This window comes from Crinia signifera, chromosome 12 (genome assembly GCF_055691185.1).
Source record: "Crinia signifera chromosome 12, ASM5569118v1, whole genome shotgun sequence".
NCBI lineage: Eukaryota > Metazoa > Chordata > Amphibia > Anura > Myobatrachidae > Crinia > Crinia signifera.
This window is the reverse complement of record NC_139228.1, coordinates 24,045,710-24,058,229: the sequence shown is the minus strand read 5'-3', so window position 1 is coordinate 24,058,229 and position 12,520 is coordinate 24,045,710. Positions and strand designations below refer to the sequence as shown.

Here is a 12,520-nt window from a genome sequence, read left to right as displayed (position 1 = left end):
ATAATAGAAGGAGCACCTACTTGATTTTGGAGCCTCCTTTTTATGAGATTTTTTTTTAGGCACCATGTAGGTTTCTAGGCACCATAAGTGCTAAAAGTTAGGAACCTCCCCCACAAGTCACCCCATTTTGCAATCTACACCCCTCAGGGAATTCATCCAGGGGTATAGTGTACATTTCAAACCCCCAGGGGTTTCACCAATTTTGGTACAACTGGGATGTGAAAATGAAAAATTACATTTTTTTACACAAACATGCAGTTCTGGCTCAAAATTTTTCATTTTCACAAGGAATGAAGGAGACAAAGCACCCCAAAATCTGTGCCCCAATTTCTCCCGAGTACGGCAATGCCTCACATGTGACCAAAAAATACCAGTTGGGTGCATGGCAGGACTCAGAAGGGAAGGAGTGATTTTTGGATTTTGCAGCACAGATTTTGGTGGAATGAATGGTGGGTGCTATGTTGCACCAATACAGTGGAACCCCCCCACAAGTCACCCCATTTTGCAAAGTACACCCCTCAGGGAATTCATCTAGGGGTATAGTGTACATTTCAAACCCCCAGGGGTTTCACCAATTTTGGTACAACTGGGATGTGAAAATGGAAAATTACATTTTTTTACACAAACATGCAGTTCTGGCTCAAAATTTTTCATTTTCACAAGGAATGAAGGAGACAAAGCACCCCAAAATCTGTGCCCCAATTTCTCCCGAGTACGGCAATGCCTCACATGTGACCAAAAAATACCAGTTGGGTGCATGGCAGGACTCAGAAGGGAAGGAGTGATTTTTGGATTTTGCAGCAAAGATTTCGGTGGAATGAATGGTGGGTGCTATGTTGCATTAGCAAGACTCCCAAAGCACCAATACAGTGGAACCCCCCCACAAGTCACCCCATTTTGCAAAGTACACCCCTCAGGGAATTCATCTAGGGGTATAGTGTACATTTCAAACCCCCAGGGGTTTCACCAATTTTGGTACAACTGGGATGTGAAAATGGAAAATTACATTTTTTTACACAAACATGCAGTTCTGGCTCAAAATTTTTCATTTTCACAAGGAATGAAGGAGACAATGCACCCCAAAATCTGTGCCCCAATTTCTCCAGAGTACGGCAATGCCTCACATGTGACCAAAAAATACCAGTTGGGTGCATGGCAGGACTTAGAAGGGAAGGAGTGATTTTTAGATTTTGCAGCTCAGATTCTGGTGGTTTTTTGGTGGGTGCTATGTCGCATTAGCAAGACCCCCCAAGCACCAATACAGTGGAACCCCCCCACAAGTCACCCCATTTTGCAAAGTACACCCCTCAGGGAATTCATCTAGGGGTATAGTGTACATTTCAAACCCCCAGGGGTTTCACCAATTTTGGTACAACTGGGATGTGAAAATGGAAAATTACATTTTTTTACACAAACATGCAGTTCTGGCTCAAAATTTTTCATTTTCACAAGGAATGAAGGAGACAATGCACCCCAAAATCTGTGCCCCAATTTCTCCCGAGTACGGCAATGCCTCACATGTGACCAAAAAATACCAGTTGGGTGCATGGCAGGACTCAGAAGGGAAGGAGTGATTTTTGGATTTTGCAGCAAAGATTTTGGTGGAATGAATGGTGGGTGCTATGTTGCATTAGCAAGACTCCCAAAGCACCAATACAGTGGAACCCCCCCACAAGTCACCCCATTTTGCAAAGTACACCCCTCAGGGAATTCATCTAGGGGTATAGTGTACATTTCAAACCCCCAGGGGTTTCACCAATTTTGGTACAACTGGGATGTGAAAATGGAAAATTACATTTTTTTACACAAACATGCAGTTCTGGCTCAAAATTTTTCATTTTCACAAGGAATGAAGGAGACAATGCACCCCAAAATCTGTGCCCCAATTTCTCCAGAGTACGGCAATGCCTCACATGTGACCAAAAAATACCAGTTGGGTGCATGGCAGGACTTAGAAGGGAAGGAGTGATTTTTAGATTTTGCAGCTCAGATTCTGGTGGTTTTTTGGTGGGTGCTATGTCGCATTAGCAAGACCCCCCAAGCACCAATACAGTGGAACCCCCCCACAAGTCACCCCATTTTGCAAAGTACACCCCTCAGGGAATTCATCTAGGGGTATAGTGTACATTTCAAACCCCCAGGGGTTTCACCAATTTTGGTACAACTGGGATGTGAAAATGGAAAATTACATTTTTTTACACAAACATGCAGTTCTGGCTCAAAATTTTTCATTTTCACAAGGAATGAAGGAGACAATGCACCCCAAAATCTGTGCCCCAATTTCTCCCGAGTACGGCAATGCCTCACATGTGACCAAAAAATACCAGTTGGGTGCATGGCAGGACTTAGAAGGGAAGGAGTGATTTTTAGATTTTGCAGCTCAGATTCTGGTGTTTTTTTGGTGGGTGCTATGTCGCATTAGCAAGACCCCCCAAGCACCAATACAGTGGAACCCCCCCACAAGTGACCCCATTTTGCAAACTACACCCCTCAGGGAATTCATCTAGGGGTATAGTGTACATTTCAAACCCCCAGGGGTTTCACCAATTTTGGTACAACTGGGATGTGAAAATGGAAAATTACATTTTTTTACACAAACATGCAGTTCTGGCTCAAAATTTTTCATTTTCACAAGGAATGAAGGAGACAAAGCACCCCAAAATCTGTGCCCCAATTTCTCCCGAGTACGGCAATGCCTCACATGTGACCAAAAAATACCAGTTGGGTGCATGGCAGGACTTAGAAGGGAAGGAGTGATTTTTGGATTTTGCAGCTCAGATTCTGGTGGAATTTTGGTGGGTGCTATGTCGCATTAGCAAGACCCCCCAAGCACCAATACAGTGGAACCCCCCCACAAGTGACCCCATTTTGCAAACTACACCCCTCAGGGAATTCATCTAGGGGTATAGTGTACATTTCAAACCCCCAGGGGTTTCACCAATTTTGGTATAACTGGGATGTGAAAATGGAAAATTACATTTTTTTACACAAACATGCAGTTCTGGCTCAAAATTTATCATTTTCACAAGGAATGAAGGAGACAAAGCACCCCAAAATCTGTGCCCCAATTTCTCCCGAGTACGGCAATGCCTCACATGTGACCAAAAAATACCAGTTGGGTGCATGGCAGGACTCAGAAGGGAAGGAGTGATTTTTGGATTTTGGAGCACAGATTTTGGTGGAATGAATGGTGGGTGCTATGTTGCATTACCAATACAGTGGAACCCCCCCACAAGTCACCCCATTTTGCAAACTACACCCCTCAGGGAATTCATCTAGGGGTATAGTGTACATTTCAAACCCCCAGGGGTTTCATCAATTTTGGTACAACTGGGCAGTGAAAATGAAAAAAATACATTTTTTTACACAAAAATGTACTTCTGGCTCAAAATTTTTCATTTTCACAAGGAATGAAGGAGACAAAGCACCCCAAAATCTGTGCCCCCATTTCTCCAGAGTACGGCAATGCCTCACATGTGACCAAAAAATTCCAGTTGGGTGCATGGCAGGACTCAGAAGGGAAGGAGTGATTTTTGGATTTTGCAGCAAAGATTTTGGTGGAATGAATGGTGGGTGCTATGTTGCATTACCAATACAGTGGAACCCCCCCACAAGTCACCCCATTTTGCAAACTACACCCCTCAGGGAATTCATCTAGGGGTATAGTGTACATTTCAAACCCCCAGGGGTTTCATCAATTTTGGTACAACTGGGCAGTGAAAATGAAAAAAATACATTTTTTTACACAAAAATGTACTTCTGGCTCAAAATTTTTCATTTTCACAAGGAATGAAGGAGACAAAGCACCCCAAAATCTGTGCCCCCATTTCTCCAGAGTACGGCAATGCCTCACATGTGACCAAAAAATTCCAGTTGGGTGCATGGCAGGACTCAGAAGGGAAGGAGTGATTTTTGGATTTTGCAGCAAAGATTTTGGTGGAATGAATGGTGGGTGCTATGTTGCATTACCAATACAGTGGAACCCCCCCACAAGTCACCCCATTTTGCAAACTACACCCCTCAGGGAATTCATCTAGGGGTATAGTGTACATTTCAAACCCCCAGGGGTTTCATCAATTTTGGTACAACTGGGCAGTGAAAATGAAAAAAATACATTTTTTTACACAAAAATGTACTTCTGGCTCAAAATTTTTCATTTTCACAAGGAATGAAGGAGACAAAGCACCCCAAAATCTGTGCCCCCATTTCTCCAGAGTACGGCAATGCCTCACATGTGACCAAAAAATACCAGTTGGGTGCATGGCAGGACTCAGAAGGGAAGGAGTGATTTTTGGATTTTGCAGCTCAGATTCTGGTGGAATGAATGGTGGGTGCTATGTGGCATTAGCAAGACCCCCGAAGCACGGTGAAATGATGAACCTAATAATCCATAGATGTGTGGTATATTTTAAAGCACTCCTTTATACATAGGCCGGGTTTGTCGGGGCAAGTTTCACAGTGGAAAATAGTTTCCTTTCTTATTCCCTTTTTATAACAAACTTTGCACCTTTTTTGTGTCCTGCCCTTTCTTGCAGTGGAGGGGATTTCGTTGGGAAAATGCTGCCCTGGTACAATACGGGGGCCAGTACTAGAAGTACTGGGGCCCTCTGCCTGCTGATTCCCAAATGTTAGGCTCTTTATGACTTCCTCTTGAAAGTGCATAAATGTCCCCCTCTGGCCGGTAGAACGGAATAGCACGTAAGCGTTATACAGTGCCATCTGGATGATATACACGGCCAGCTTCTTGTACCAGATATTTGTTTTCCGCAGGGCACTGTACGGCTTTAGTACCTGATCTGAAAGATCCACTCCGCCCATGTACTTATTGTAATCTAGGATACAATTTGGTTTGGAGGTGTGGGTACTGGTACCTCGTACAGGGATGGAGGTGGTACTGTCTCCATGAATTGTTGTCAGTATAAGGACATCCCTCTTGTCCTTATATTTGACCAACAACATATTTTCGGTGCATATTCCCCTGCTTTCACCCCTTCTCATTACTTGGGCAATGTGCGTTTTGGGGAGGCCTCTTTGGTTCTTGCGCACAGTACCGCAAGCTGCTGTACCTCTTGAACCAAGGGCCTTAAACAGGGGGATGCTGGTGTAAAAGTTATCCACATAGAGGTGATAACCCTTATCCAGGAAGGGGTGCATTAAATCCCAGACAATTTTTCCACTAACACCTACGAGGGAGGGGGGGCATTCTGGTGGTTCAATTCTTGAATCCTTCCCTTCATATACCCTAAACTTGTGGGTGTACCCTGTGGTGCTTTCACACAGCTTATACATTTTTATGCCATACCTTGCCCTCTTACTGGGAAGGTACTGGCGGAATTTAACCCTTCCTTTAAAATGTATAAGGGACTCGTCGATACTAATACATTTATCAGGGATGTATAGCTCTGCAAATTTGGCACTGAAATGATCAATGACCGGCCTGACTTTGAATAGCCTGTCAAAGGTGGGATCATCTCTGGGTGGGCACTGTGCATTATCGGTGTAATGTATAAATTTATGGATTGCCTCAAAACGAGCCCGGGGCATGGCCATACGGTGAAATGGGGTGCTGTACAGAACATCTGTACTCCAATATTGCCTAATTTGTGGCTTTTTTACTATGCCCATATGTAACACCAGACCCCAAAACGTCATCATCTCTACTGCATCTACAGGGGTCCACCTAGCAAATGATGACGTGGGGTTTTGAGCAATAAACTGCTGGGCATATAAATTAGTTTGGTCCACCATTAAATTTATAAAATCATCAGAGAAAAATAATTTGAAAAAGTCAATTTCTCTGAGACCTGTTGAATCAAATTGGATTCCTGGGATGGCCAAAAACTCAGGAACCTGGGGCTCAAAATTGTCTGGTGGTGGGGTCCATACGAGATCAATTATTGGGGGGGGGGTCTCAGCTGCTCTACGGGGGCGTCTTTGAGGGGGTCCCTCATCATCAGAGGAGGAAGAGGAGCTTAAGACAAATCCTTCAAATTCCCCGCTTGCCTCACTGGCTGTGTCAGAGTCAGATGCAAGCATGGCATATGCCTCCTCCACCGAATACATTCTCCTGGATGACTGGGACGACATTTGGGATGACATTTGGGATGCCATTTATATTTTTGTGTTACTGGTAGTGAAATGTTTCAACACGTGTATAGTGTAGGGGGGGGTACAAACTTTATTTCAACCCAGGGGGTATGTAGTGTGTATTGTGTATGTAGTGCAGAAAAAAAAAATACAAAAAAAAAAAAATTGAAGGGTTCAAAAAAAAAAAAATGGAAGGGGTTAAAAAAAAAAAAAATGGAAGGGGTTAAAAAAAAAAAAAAAGGTCCTGCGCCAAAAATTGAGCACAGATGTTGGTCAGTAACATCCGTCACTGAACAGCGCTCAAAGGCAACAGGAATTTGATCAAAAAAAAAAAAAAATAGATCAACCCTGTGCCGAAAAAGCTGATCAGTGATGTACGTCACTGATCAGTGCACAGTGGCCACAGGACACACACAAAATCACAGTGTGTGTAAAAAAAAAATGTAAAAAAGACCCCACAGCACTCACAAAAAATAAAAAAAGGTGATCAGTGATGCGACACTGATTACCAGTGAGGGGCAGCAGGTGCACAACCTTTGGTGGTACTGACAGGTATATATAAAAAAAAAAAACCTCTGTACCCCCAAAAAGTTGCTGATCACCTCAGATATAGTGATCAGCACAAAAAGGCGGGGGCAGCCGACACAAAATTTAGCACTCTATCACTATCTCTCTCTATCTCTCACTATCTATCACTCTATGACACTGCAGCAGTTATATAAAAAATATATAGCACAATCTGTCACTATCTCTCTATCTCTCTCTCTCTATCTCTCTCTATCTATCTATAGCTCTATCACACTGCAGCAGCACAAAATATAGCACTAGGCCTCTCTATCTCTCTCTATCTCTTTCAGTTATATAAAAAATATATAGCACAATCTGTCACTATCTCTCTCTCTATCTCTCTCTCTCTCTATCTCTCTCTATCACACTGCAGCAGCACAAAATATAGCACTAGGCCTCTATCTCTCTCTATCTCTCTCTATCTCTTTCAGTTATATAAAAAATATATAGCACAATCTGTCACTATCTCTCTCTCTATCTCTCTCTCTCTATCTCTCTCTATCTCTCTATCTATAGCTCTATCACACTGCAGCAGCACAAAATATAGCACTAGGCCTCTCTATCTCTCTCTATCTCTCTCTCTCTAACTCTCTCTAACTCTCTATCTATCTAATAAATCGCAGCAGCACAAGATGCAGCACAAGATGCAGCACAGGATGTCACAAAATGTCACAATATCAATGATCAATGATCAGGTAAGGGTTCTGGTCAGTATAGGCGGCAGGTGGGGCACGGTGACCGCACTGCACGCTTTTCCAGACCGGAATGGCGTCTGCAGTGCAGTCACCGTTAGTTTAAACCCCCCTCCACGGCTGTGATTGGTCCGTCGGTCCGACGGACCAATCACGGCCTTTGGGGGCGGGCGGGGTGAGGTGGGGTGACACCAGTGTCACCCTTACACCCCGCGGTGATTGGTGCTGTACTTTACAGCACCAATCACCTCCGATCCCGTGTCACCGGCGAACGTTATTCGCCGGTGACACAGGAAAACGCTGTGAATGGCTGTTCACACTGAACAGCCAATCACAGCGATCGGCGACGGGGGGGCGGCATCGCAGCCCCCCCTGGGCATGCAGGGACATGTCTGCTGTCAGGGACAGCAGACATCGTCCCTCTGTCACTGCGTCTCTAGACGCAGTGACAGTTTTAAGCCATGACGTATATATACGTCAACGGTCGGGAAGTACTTCCCGGCCATGACGTATATATACGTCAATTGTCGTGAAGGGGTTAAAATGTTAATGAAGATGTTAAAAGCATCCAGACAGAGGCTGCCAGTTCTCGGGGTGAAGCCATTCATAGATGCTGTGTAGCGCTGTACCCAGGCGCAGCTTAAAACCTGACCCCAGTGGAGCTTCCCAGGGGACGATGCCTGTGACGTGCGCGTGATCCAAATGCCAGGCAGATTCGTGCGCAGCTACCGTGTGCATATTAGATGTGCACTTAGCAGCAACCAATGCACTAAGCCCCAATACGAACATCGTGAAATGATGTTCCATTTTGCTGCTTGCTTTGTGTATTGATTATTTTTTTTTTCCTTCTTGCGGTTGAAAAAACAAATACATTAAAACCTTTTTTGCTCAACGTAGAAAACATGGATACACATTTATTTGGGATGAAGGACAGATGGAAAGGTGTGATTTAGTAAATATCTGGTTTCTTCGTGGTGAGTAAATTGCTTGTTACAGTTAAACAGTGTGATACATGCGATGGTTCCTGTAATATCAGGGACGCGGACACACTAGGATGTTATTGCTGGAACACAGGGGGCAGAGTGCAGCTGAACAGCTGGAGACTGTACCACAAACAGTTTGTGTTTAAGGGAGGGTGAGGTGATTGGTCTCCCAAATATGGTACCAGGTAGTGTCACGTCTTCTTTTAAATTAAAATGCTTGCTCTGTTTTGTTGTCATGCAAGTAAAGGGTTTTCAGTGTAGGTCAAAAGTCCAGAGTCAAGTCCACTATATATATATAACAATGCAGGTTACAGGGATTATTCGTTATAATGATAATTACTGAAATCTGACTTTTGGGTAATACAGTTCTTCTACACCGAAATATAACAGAACAGCAACATAATACATGGTACCCAGTAACGAGAAACATATTCCACCTGTACACACCGAAGATTAATTTTTACACAAACCACAGGATCCTGATATAAATTAGTTCTATATTTTATAGGTAAAGATTTAAATATCCTTTCTTAATGGCAGAAGAGTTATATTAGTCTTTAATTAAAAAAATGCTAAACGGTAAAGGTTAAATAATGCTCTATATGTGCCTATCATTATGTACTGGTTCTACTTCTTTCACACAATTTATTGCTAGTGCCTCTGTTATTGCTGTACCCTAGGGGTTAATAAATAGGATATGGGCCGATCACATGTAAAGTACTGTATGCAATTATTACGTTTTAAACTATCAAACATATAGGGCAGCACGGACGGTGTCATGGTTAGTATTGCTGAGGTCATAGGTGCCGATTTATGTTTTTGCTGGTGGGTGATCAAGCCAAAAATATAGAGGAGTGGCTTCATGGGGAAGGGGTGTGGCCACAAAATAATATCAATTTATTTTACTGAGCACACTGTCCAAATTTCAAATTACAGCAGCAGAGTGCCAAATACATAAATGCCCCCACAGTGCAGGTAGATAAATGCCCCCACAGTGCAGGTACATAAATGCCCCCACAGTGCAGGTACATAAATGCCCCCACAGTGCAGGTACTCCGCGGACAGAATACATCCCGGCATACTGTTTCCCAGGTGGCGGGTCTGGCAATGTGGGTGCTGCAGCTGCAAATTAGCAAGCTAATATGGCGGCCCAGCAGCGGGACTCAGGCCCGTGGGTGCTCATCAATTTCTATGGGTGCTCGGGCCCTTGAGCACCCACATAATCGGCACATATGGCTGAGGTCATAGGTTAGATTCCCACCAAGGCCCTATTGGTGTGGAGTTTGTATATTCTCCCCGTGCCTGAGTTTTCTCTGAGTACTCCGGTTTCCTCCCACACTCTAAAAATACAGTATACTGGCAGGTTAAATGGCTCTGTAAAAAATATAACTTTAGTGTGCAAGTACATGTGTTTAGGGCAGACTAGATGGGCCCATTGGCTCTTATCTGCTGTCAAATTCTATGTATGTATGTGTATATACAACAGAGCAGTGCAAATACACCCAAAGTGGGTGAATTTGCACACAACCACAGAAGCCAGATTTAGGGGATGATTCAGGTTGGTTTGCAAAAGCAAACTCCTTCTCTAATGGACAAAGCCATGTGCACTGCAGGTGGGGCTGATGTACCATGTAACTTTGCACATGTTACATCTGCCCCACCTGCAGTGCACATGGTATTGTCCATTAAAGGAGCTTGCTTTTGCAAACCAACCTGAATAAGGCCCTTAGTCTCATGCCATGACTCAGAATCCCAGACCTTAACCTACATGTCCACAAAGTTCCCATGATGCTCCCACAAGTGGTTCTGTTCAATCGCATCATTGCCACTCAGTTCCCTTCCAGAAACTCCCAATTTCACAGAAAGACCGATTCGGTCCAGTCCCATGAGACCAAAACTAGGACAGGAGACGGGGAACATGTGTGAGTTCACATCTGCATGTGCGTTGTACGGAAAAAAACTTTGCACCTGTGCACAGATATCCGGTTAATATTGGATTAACCAATCTCTCTGGCAATGAATGCTTTATCCAAATTTCTGAAGTTTTCTTTCTATTTCTGACTTCTGTAACCCTTTCCTGAACGATTGTGGTTAGTGTTCTCATTAACCATGTACCTGATGAACCTGTGTTGTCTTCCTTAAAAATGACAGTTGATTACAATATGGACACAGCGCTTTGTTTTAGGAACATGCTGCCATTGCCTGATACAGGTGAAAGTAGGAAGTATACAGGGGAACAGGACAAAATTAAACAGAGATCCAGGAAAACGTAAGAAGCTTGTGCTTCCCGAATAGAGTAGAACGAATCAAGTACGGCTCACAATCTATAGACATCTTCCATTTGTCTTAGCAAAAGCAACCAATCAGCATGCCAGATTAGTTCTCCAACCTTTTCCATTACCATAGACAGCTAGTTACACCAATCTTCTTTGTCGGGGGCTAAATGATCTAGCAGCAATTGTTTCTTTTCACAAAGGAGCAAGTATCTAAATTGCTTGCTGGGACATTATTCTAACAACTGCATTTGAGTTTTTAGAAAGATATAGATGTTCTATATTTTCTTTATGGACGAGACTTAGACAAGTTCAGACAGTGTTTCCAATCAGCTAGGGTATTGTCTTCTATCACACTACGGCCAGAGACAGTGTATAGTAGAAAAAAAAATGTCTGTTCTTACTCATCTCTACATTACAATAGCATGAAATGATACAAAGGGGGGGGGGGGACACACTGGGATCATAGCAATGTGCTTCAGGTGCAATGCGAATCAGCTCCCAGGGGAAAAGCTGGGATTCCATAATATACATTGTACTGTCAGATCACACCAGGCACAAGCGATGACATCTGAAATCAGTTTTAACATTTATCCCCTAGAGGTGCCATTATTTGCAGTAGGTGTTCCACTGACGTCGTCCCTGTGGCTGACTTCTGCCATGGCACGCTGATGGCTGCACAGAGCACAGACAAGGAACAAGTCACAGGACATACTAGTTCATCTCAGCCCTCCATTTGTCACATGAAATTTCTCTTGATCGTGGAGAAAGCCATGGATGCGTTTACAGAGATTAAAATGAACGGGTGTACCGGCTATTCTGTTTGTACATGCCAGCGGGTTTCATGCAGTCATTTTTGGTGGTTTCTAAGTGAAACCGAATAACAATACAGTGGATATGGCTATTGACACAAGTAGTAAGTAAAAGAGGTATGGGTCAAAGGTCAACTGCCATTAGTTTGACCACTACAGGATCATTAGTTCGACAATGTCTAGGTCGACAGTGACAACGGTTGACATGGGGTTTTTCACAGTTTTTTTTACCTGAATGTCAACACAGTCGACATGGGCACAGTTTAAAGTGCACTGCATTGACCGCGGGTCCAGATATTGCATGTACACACTAATATAGGCCCCAGACATCACCGTTCAGTGACATCACCGCGATCAGCAGAACCGGCATATAGCCAAATCGACCTGCATGTTCCGCAGAAGGCAATCATCATTTACGAAGCGTGGGAGTGCGCATCGTTAACGATAATGAGTGTACACACTAGATGATATTGCACAGAAGCCCCTTTCTGAACGATATTGTTCCCAATATACTCTAGTGTGCGTACGGGGCTAATAAAGAGGTGTCCTTAAATGTAATGTTCAATGGTTTGAGGGTTATAAGAGAGTGTGACTGGGTGCAGCAGCACAAAATCTTGTAAGCGGGAATAAAGCACGGTACACACTAGGCCAAATATTGGATCCTGGGTATGCACCAGAACGATGTATAAAACATGGACCAACATATCGTTCTGTCCTCCATTTACATAGAACTATGTTGCTAGTGTTATAGAGGCGGTAATTTTAAGAATTTAGAAAGTCAGATAACTATCTATTTAAACAAGCCGGGCGATGAGAGAGAGAGGATCAGAATGTGCCATTGGAGAGAGACAGGTTGAGGTGAGCAAGCAGTACGCACAAGGCAAGACAAGGGCATATTAAGAAAGAGGAAGACCTGGGTGTACACTCCTTGTGGACCCCCATCTCTATCACCAGCAGTGCTGGCGCCTGTGCCTTATTTCCCCGGCACATATCTAGCAAGTACGCGCATATCACCAGGAAAAAGACAGATGCTCCATTTCCTTTAATATTTATGTCAACAGTGCCAGCTACCCCAGGACACCGGAGAAGGGAGGGCGGGGGTGGGG

The 12,520-nt window shown here is 43.8% G+C and overlaps 2 protein-coding genes across 2 annotated transcripts in view; one reads left to right on the top strand and one right to left on the bottom strand.

The window, feature by feature from the left end:
* The window catches only part of CHRM5 (cholinergic receptor muscarinic 5), a 131,723-nt gene that overhangs the window by 3,636 nt on the left and 115,567 nt on the right, over positions 1 to 12,520 (top strand). The window lies entirely within an intron of this gene.
* The window catches only part of AVEN (apoptosis and caspase activation inhibitor), a 281,141-nt gene that overhangs the window by 169,715 nt on the left and 98,906 nt on the right, over positions 1 to 12,520 (bottom strand). The window lies entirely within an intron of this gene.